The sequence below is a fragment of the Rattus norvegicus genome, chromosome 1 (genome assembly GCF_036323735.1).
Source record: "Rattus norvegicus strain BN/NHsdMcwi chromosome 1, GRCr8, whole genome shotgun sequence".
Lineage (NCBI taxonomy): Eukaryota > Metazoa > Chordata > Mammalia > Rodentia > Muridae > Rattus > Rattus norvegicus.
In genome coordinates this window covers 214436297-214445162 of record NC_086019.1, presented here as the reverse complement: position 1 = coordinate 214445162, position 8866 = coordinate 214436297, and the positions used below count along the sequence as shown (strand labels likewise).

The following is an 8866-nucleotide window of genomic DNA, read 5'->3' as shown; positions in this document are numbered from 1 at the left end:
TAACTTTTAGTTCTTTTAACAAGCTTCAATATTAAACACAACACATTGAATTTTTAAAAAGAAATGTGTCACATTGTAGCCTTTTGAATCGCATGCTCTGCAGTGCATAAAATGTTATGCTTTAACTTCTTTATTTTCTAATGTTTGCAGATCAATGTCCATATTTGACCATGGGGCATTGTGGAAACAAAATACCTTTAAAAATAAATCTTTAACAAATTCAATTGCAGAAATAAAAACAGTGGTAGAGCACTTGGTGACTTTAAAAGAAGAAGCTAGAGAGAGAAAAGGTCATTGCAAATGTCATGGGCACTGTAAACCTCCATTAGCTCACTAGAGGGGAATTGTTCCATGACAGCAATGCAGAAGTGACTAGGGACACATGAAGAACGGGTCAGGATCTATTTAGGGTGTCTTTGTGAAATATAATTTTAGTGGTTTTTCCTAATACTCTTCTACAGTAAAGTATTATTTGTCTCCTTTTGGAGATAGTTATTCAGCCTCAATGTCCTTTCAGGAACTCCTGAATCAAGTAGGAAGCCCAGGGAGATTCCAGAACCTTCAGATGGTTTTGTTTTTCATCCTCATTTCTATTGTGATGCCTAATATTATCTTGGAAAACTTTACAGTCATCCTAGTCATCACTGCTGGGTCCCCATCCTTGACAATGACACTGAGGTCCTGAGTCATGATGACCTCCTAAGAATCTCCATCCCCTTGGACTCCAACCTGAGACTGGATAAGTGTCATCGTTTTGCCCAACCACAGTGTCATCTTCTTCATTTGAATGGCACTTTCTCCAGTGTGACAAAGCCAGACACTGAGCCCTGTGTGGATGGCTGGGTATATGACAAGAGCAACTTCCTTTCCACCACTGTGACTGAGGTACGCCATTCCCTAAAATGAATTTATGATGTAGATTTACCAATGGCACAAATAGTGGATAGTCATTTAACCCAGTCTTCAACTTTTAGCCAATATTAATTACTGATATATTAAATGAGAAACAGTTCTCATCCTTCTAGTATTTTATTCTAAGGATGACCATAGTTTAGGAATTTATTTATCCTATTTTCTAGGATATATGTATGTGTATCACATGGGTGCTTGGTGTACAAAGAAGTAATAAGTGGGTGTTGTATCCCAAGAATCTGAAATGACAGGTGTTTGTGAGCCACTATGTGTATGTTAAGACCTGAACTCAGGTTTTTGGCTTCAGAAATAAGTACTCTCTATTGCTTAGATATCTATCTCTTCAAACCCATGCACTAATTCACTTTAAGCTAATACTTATGTGCCTTCTTAGACATGTTATAACAAGACAGTGTTATTCACCCTTGATTTAAATGTTAAAAAGAACTAGGTGATTATATAAAACCACAAGGCCATCTAAGACTCAATGGTAGAATGACTATGTTTCATGTGTGTGATCCAGGATTCAATCTCATCATTCCCTAAAAAAAGACATTATATTTTATCTCTGTAACAAGCTAGACTCTTTCTCCTTATTAGAATACTGTACCACTTAGTGAAAAACTCACTTTTACCAAAAATAAGAAAAGAAAGTAGGAAAGAAGGGGGGAGTAGAATGAAGTCATTTCTAGGCTCTATCTATACCTAGTGGAACGATATTAGAATTTATACACTAATATATTTGATCCAGAAAATTCTTTAAGTATCTCAAATAATTGTACTTTATGACCTGTTTAAGAGAACTTTAAAAAAAAGATTATTGGATATTTTATTTATTTGCATTTCAACAGTTATCCCCTTTCCTGGTTTCCCCTCTGCAACCACACTATCCCATCCCTCTTCCCCCTGCTTTTATGAGGATGTCTGCCCATGTGTCCAAGTACTCCCACCTCACCACCCTACCATTCTTCTACACTGAGGCATTGATCCTTCACATGGCCAAGAGCCTCATCTCATTGATCCCAGATAAGGCAAACCTCTGCTAAATATTCAGCTGGAAACATGGGCCCTCTTTGGTTGGTGGGATAGTCCCTGGGAGCTCTGCGGGGAGGGGAGTTGATTGGTTGATATTTTGTTCTTCCTATGTGGTTGCAAACCCTTTTAGCTCCTCCAGTCCTTAACCTAACTCTTCCACTGGGGTTCACTTGCTCAGTCTGATGGTTGACTGCAAGCATCTACATCTGTTTTGGTCAGGCTCTTTCAGAGCCTTTCAGGAGACAGCTATATCAGGCGGGTGTAGGGCTGTGAGAAGCCTCACATCATCACTCCGGGTTTGGGGAACTGTGGTCTGAGCACTGGACAGAATGGGAGCTGGCTCAGGGGTACCTGGGCCTGAAAGAAGGCCAGGGCTTTCTGGTTCTCAGGCTCAGGTGCCACTGGGATGCCACAGAAGACCTGAGAATGGAATGGGGGGCTTGCGGGGCTTGCGGGGCTTGCGGGGCTGGATTTAGCCGGGGCCAAAGGGGAAAGGAAGGAACTTGAACCAGTCCCGCTGGGGGAGAGTCTTTGGCTGGAAGGTGGTGGTGGTCTTGGGCTTAGTGGCTGCACCTGCAGATCTCAGGGAGGCATTCTTCAGAGATTAGAAGGCGCTTCTCTGTGGCTCCCCACAACCGATCCTGATAAAAAAAGTCAGTCCATGGTTTCAAGGCATTTATTACCATAGCAAAAAGTGGATGAGTAAAACCATACCCCACTTCTAAAGAGTGGGCCTGAGATTAAGTACCTTTTGCCAGGTGGAGTGTCTGGGAAGGAAAATTCATTTGCTAAGCCTCCAGGCCTTTAGGTACCTCATTATAATGGAGATCTGTCTTGAGTGAATGTGACCTGCAATCACGTCCTCTACCTGTGAAGGGGCTTGGGGCATTGCCCTTACATGACTGAGGGTCACAAACCTATGGAGAGCTGTGTACTAGTGACATAGTTACTGCCCTGGTTTCCTAGGAGTCAGGTGAAATGCCTACCATCCCTTCAGGGTCACCAGGGTTTCATACCTCCTTGGGAACCAGGGTCCCTTTCACTATCCCACAATCATGTCCCCCTTCCCCCCTTCCCCCTCCTCTTCCTCCTAAGTCCCTCCCATCCTCTACCTCCTGTGAGTATTTGGTTCCCCCTTCTAAGAAGGACTGAAGCATCCACTCTTCAGTCTTCATTCTTGTTGAGCTTCATATGGTCTATAAGTTGTATCCTGGGTATTCTGAGCTTTTTTGCCTAATATTGACTTATCAGTGAGTACTCACCTTGTGTGTTCTTTTGTGATTGGGTTACTTACCTTAGAATGATATTTTCTAGTTCCATCCATTTGCCTAAGAATTTCATGTAGTCATTGTTTTTAATAGCTGAGTAGTACTCCATTGCATAGATGTACCACATTTTCTGTACCCATTCCTCTGTTCAGGGACATTGAGGTTGTTTCCAGCTTCTGGCTATTCTAAATGAGGCTGCTGTGAACACAATGGATTATGTGTCCTTGTTTTATGTTGGAGCATCTTTTGGATATATGCACAGGAGTGGTACTTCTTAGCATGTTTCTAAATAATTAACCTAAGCTACAGTAAGGACACTTACAGTTAATTTTAGCTGATATTAGAAACCACATTGAATTCAAAAGCAATGTTGAAGAGTAAGATAGGGCTATAGAGTAAAATTGGGAGTTATGGTTTAGTAGCTCAAATCTCTGATTTGGTTCTTTTTCTCTTTTCTAGTGAGGCCTGGTATGTGGATCTCAGGCTATTAATTCTATCACTAAATTTTTATTCATGTCTGGCATATTTATATGAGTTATTGTATGTAGCCATCTGTCAGGCAGGTGAGTGTATCTGCTTGTACTCTCTACCAAGGTAAATCTTTTCTCCCTTAAGTAGCTCTGGAAGTATCTTGTCATATCAATGTAACAAAGTAGTAATAAATGTAAAATAACAGGCAGTCTCAGGAGGTAGGAGGTGGTGAGACCCTACACAATGCACCAGAGACCTGGGAGGTGAGAGACTCTCGGGACACAAAGGGAGGCCCCCTGGATGAAATGCGCTACAGTGGGGAAGTGGAATTTATAGAGTGCACCTCCAGCAGAAAGAGAGGGCATCAAATCAGGGATGCGCATGCCATCTGACAGTCAAAAATTCTGACTCATAATTGTTCCTGTCTCAAAAAACTGCAGGGACAAAAATAGAGAAGAGCTTGCGGAAATGGAGGTGCAGTGACAGGCCCGAAGTGGGATCCAGCTCACGGGGAGGCCCCAAAGCCTGACACTAGCACTGAGGTTATGGCAAGCTCACAAAAAGGGGTCTATCATGACTGTTCTCCGAAAGACCCAACAAGCTGCTGAGAGAGTCAGATGCAGATATTTATACCTAAGCAGTGAACAGAAGCTGCTCCCTGTAGTTCAGTTAGGAAAACATTGAGAGAAGCTGAGGAGAGTGACCCTATAGGAGAACCAGCAGTCTCAACTAACTTGGACTCTTGAGATCTCTCAGAACCTGGATCACCAACCAGGAAGGATACACCAACTGAGATGAAGCCCTGAACACATATACAGAATAGGACTGCCAGGGCCTGGGGTCAGTCAGAGAAGATGCACCTAACCCTCAAGAGACTGGAGGGCCCAGGTATTGGGGGGGTGGTCTGGTGGTTTGGGGGTATGGGGTAGGGAAATGGCAATATTCTTGTGGAAACAGAGTGGGGAGGGAGGAGATATGGGATGTGGAGCCGTCAGAGGGTAGACAAAATCTGGAGTGTAAAAAAATATTTTAAAAAATTTAAAAAAGAAAAATTGAAAATAGTGAAAAAATATGTTAAGTATATGATTTAGTGTGGGATCTTTATGGTATATTAATTTCAATATAATACTGTCTTGCATGGCTTGAATTAATGAAATTGCTGATGAGAAATAGAGGGGAAGCTTGTATCACAATGTATTTATTCATAAAATGAAAAATATTTTGAGATCGCACACTTAGACACTTTTTATTACTTCTCATTTATTAATTATAGTTGTTTCGAAGTTTCAAGCAAACTGCGTTGTTCCCACAGGCTAATTTCTCCCGTTTCCTCAGGTTTGGGAGGAAGTGCATTTTAACATGTGCTTTATTACAAATGGCCGTCACTGAAACCTGTGCAGCTTTTGCTCCCACCTTTCTCATCTACTGCTCCCTAAGATTCCTGGCAGGACTGTGTGTGGAACCCATAACAGTAAATAGTAACTTGCTCAGTAAGTCAAAGCTTTTGAAATGGGACCTTGTTCAAACTTTGTTTTTGACCCTGCAAATCCCTTTCAAGTCAATTTATCTTTTTCTTTCTGTGTTAGAATGGACAAGCTCCAAATTCCTAGCCATGATGGCATTGTTTATGTCTTGTGTTTATGTCTTGGTTTTAGAAACGTGATATTGCCAGGCCAGGCTCTTTCATTTAAAAACTGGCACCACTTCCAGCTGGCAATGTCTGTGCCAATGTTCTTCTTCCCTATACTTACAAGGTATGAGCTGTCTTTTCTTTTCCGTGTTATGGAATTCTGTGAATGAACATGGACTCAGGATGTAAGAAATGCATTTCTCCTTGGTCTACTGCTGACAATGTGTGCTCCTCTTCATATCCATGGAACAGGAAGACAAGCAGCACTGTCTGATAAAACTGAGGGACCCGAGTTCACCCTAAGCTTAAGATAATCATTAAATAATATTGTAAAGTCACACCAAAGCATGACAAGAGTTACTGGTATATTGAAGAAAATTCACTCTTTATATAAAAGTTATGTATAACTGTGGCTTTTGTTACTTCACTGTAATGGGAAGACATGTATAACATCTCATTTTGTTTATATTATGAATAAACAAATAATTTCAAAGAATGTATATTAAAAATATTGAATATGTATACTTTCACTGATATTAGAGCTCATGTTTTTTGGATTCTAGAAGTACAGAAGACCACCTGAGATATCCAGTCTTTTAGGACTGAGCACGTACTCAATTCTTGGAGTTTCCATTCACAGCTAGTCACTGATGCATTAGCAGAAATGCAGTCTATAAGTCATTCCAATAAATACCATATGCATATATCTATAGTATCTAGATATCTGTATCTATATATCTATATTTCTCTGTATATGAACCTCAATCTCTATACTTCTATCTCTATCTATATATCTCCCTCTCTCCCCCTTTATATATAGGGGGGACAGAAAGAGAGAGAGAGAGAGAGACAGAGAGAGAGAGAGAGAGAGAGAGAGAGAGAGATTCATGTCATAAGTTCTGTGCCTCTTGAGAACCCTGACTATCATACTTGGTTGTGAAGCCTTAATTGACAAGTTGGTAATACAGTTTTACAAAAAGCATTTCCTCCAAACAGGAAAATCTTTAAAGCCAGAAGTCTTCCATTGTGGTGGCATTTGTACAAATACAGTTGGAAGGGAAAATGTTTTGGATAATTTGGTGACTTTCATCTTTGCGTGTGATATGGATGAAGGACATAAACAGCAAATTTTTCTCCACAACTATTAATGTAGGAAAAACTTAGCTAGATAAATGTATACAGAAGTGCCCATATCTCTTATTTAATGTCTGGATCCCTTTCCTTTCCTCTTAGAAAAAAAATATTTAACAAATGCTACCACAGGGCCATCAGGATGGGCACATTTGACCAGAAGTGACTCTAAGAAATTAATGTGTTAATGCAGGTGCAAAACCCATCTTGCAGACTCATCTGCCACACGATTTCATCACCCCAACAGGTATATCACTATGGTTATGCAGCTGTTTCCATCATGGAATTGAGAATCAGGAGCAAGTTTACCCTGCTAGTGTGTCCAGATGTCAACAGCTGATTAGACGCAGCTATGAATCCAATTTAGATGCTATAATTAGTATACAAAATGTATCACTTAGAGAAAAGAATACATTATTAAATAATATTTCCTATACCCTAACAAGAAAGTTGGTATATGCCTCTGGAAGCATCCTTCATAGTCTAGTTCCATGAGACATACTACAAATGTATATTCAGATAGAGGGAAACACATGGTTGTGGATCCATGTTGCAGAAGTATAGTGTACTTTGTGGCTAAATCAGTCCCTACTTCATTACTGTAGGTATTACATAACACAAGAATATATAGATTGATATATCAGAATGTGTGGTAGGTGTTCAATTAAAGAAAAAAGTTTTGTATGTTAATTTTGTTTCTTTGCTTTCTGCTTTTGTTTGTTTGTTTGTGGCTTTTCAATTTTATTTATTTAATGAATAAGTGCTCTGTTACATATACATCTGCAGGTCAGAAAGAATATCAGATCCTTTTATAGATGATTGTTAACAATCATGTGACATTTAGGAATTGATTCAGGACCTCTGGAAGAGCAACCGGTGCTCTTAACTGCTGAGTCATCTCACCAGCCCAATTGGTAAATTTTGTATGGAAAATGACTAAACTTGTTTCTACCTCCAACACCTCCCTTGACAGGTGGCTGTCAGAGTCAGCTCATGACTGATTGTGAGCAACAGACCTCAGAAAGGCTCAAAGGAACTTATAAAAATTGCACACATAAATGGACTGAAGAATCCTAGAGACACTCTACCTGTGGATGTGATCATAATGGGAGTTGGTTATGACATAAGAGAAATACAACTTTGACATGTGTATGAGTTACTGCACAAGATACTATTCTGTGACTATATATGGGAGTTTTGTTCTTATGAGAATAAAAGCTCTGATATTTTCTTTTTTAATTTTTATTAGATATATTTCTTTACTTGCATTTCAAATGTTATTCCCCTTCCCAGTTTCCTGTCCATAAGCCCCTATTCCCTCCACTCCCCCTCTCCCATACGTGTATTCCCCCATCCATCCCCTTTACTCTCCCCCCCATATTCCCCTGCACTGGGAGCCCAACCTTGGCAGGACCAAGGGCTTCCCCTTCCACTGGTGCCCCAACAAGGCTATTCTCTGCTACATATGCAGTTGGAGCCCTGGGTCAGTCCATGTATAGTCTTTCGGTAGTGATTTAGTCCCTGGAAGCTCTGGTTGGTTGGCATTCTTGGTCTTATGGGCTTGCAAGCCCCTTCAGCTCTTTCAATCCTTCTTCTAAATCCCCTAAATGGGGTCCTGTTCTCAGTTCAGTGATTTGCTGCTAACACTGACCTCTGTATTGGACATGACCTGGAAATGCCTCTCAGGAGAGATCTATATCCAGTCCTTTTCACCATGCACTTTTTTTTTATTAACTTGAGTATTTCTTATATACATTTCAAGTGTTATTCCCTTTCCCGGTTTCGGAGCAAATATCCCCCCCTCCCCTCCCTTATGGTGTTCCCCTCCCCATCCTCCCCCCATTGCCACCCTCCCCCCAACAATCTAGTTCACTGGGGGTTCAGTCTTAGCAGGACCCAGGGCTTCCCCTTCCACTGGTGCTCTTACTAGGATATTCATTGCTACCTATGAGGTCAGAGTCCAGGGTCAGTCCATGTATAGTCTTTAGGTAGTGGCTTAGTCCCTGGAAGCTCTGGTTGCTTGGCATTGTTGTACATATGGGGTCTCGAGCCCCTTCAAGATCTTCCAGTTCTTTCTCTGATTCCTTCAACGAGGGTCCTGTTCTCAGTTCAGTGGTTTGCTGCTGGCATTCGCCTCTGTGTTTGCTGTATTCTGGCTGTGTCTCTCAGGAGAGATCTACATCCGGCTCCTGTCTGGCCTGCACTTCTTTGCTTCATCCATATTGTCTAATTGGGTGGCTGTATATGTATGGGCCACATGTGGGGCAGGCTCTGAATGGGTGTTCCTTCTGTCTCTGTTTTAATCTTTGCCTTCCTATTCCCTCCCAAGGGTATTCTTGTTCCCCTTTTAAAGAAGGAGTGAAGCATTCACATTTTGATCATCCGTCTTGAGTTTCATGTGTTCTAGGCATCTAGGGTA

The 8866-nt window shown here is 41.1% G+C and overlaps 1 pseudogene; it reads left to right on the top strand.

Moving 5' to 3' along the window:
- The first annotated feature begins 505 nt into the window (after positions 1-505).
- Positions 506-7591, top strand: Slc22a27l-ps1 (solute carrier family 22, member 27 like, pseudogene 1; annotated as a pseudogene).
- The last annotated feature ends 1275 nt before the right edge of the window (positions 7592-8866 follow it).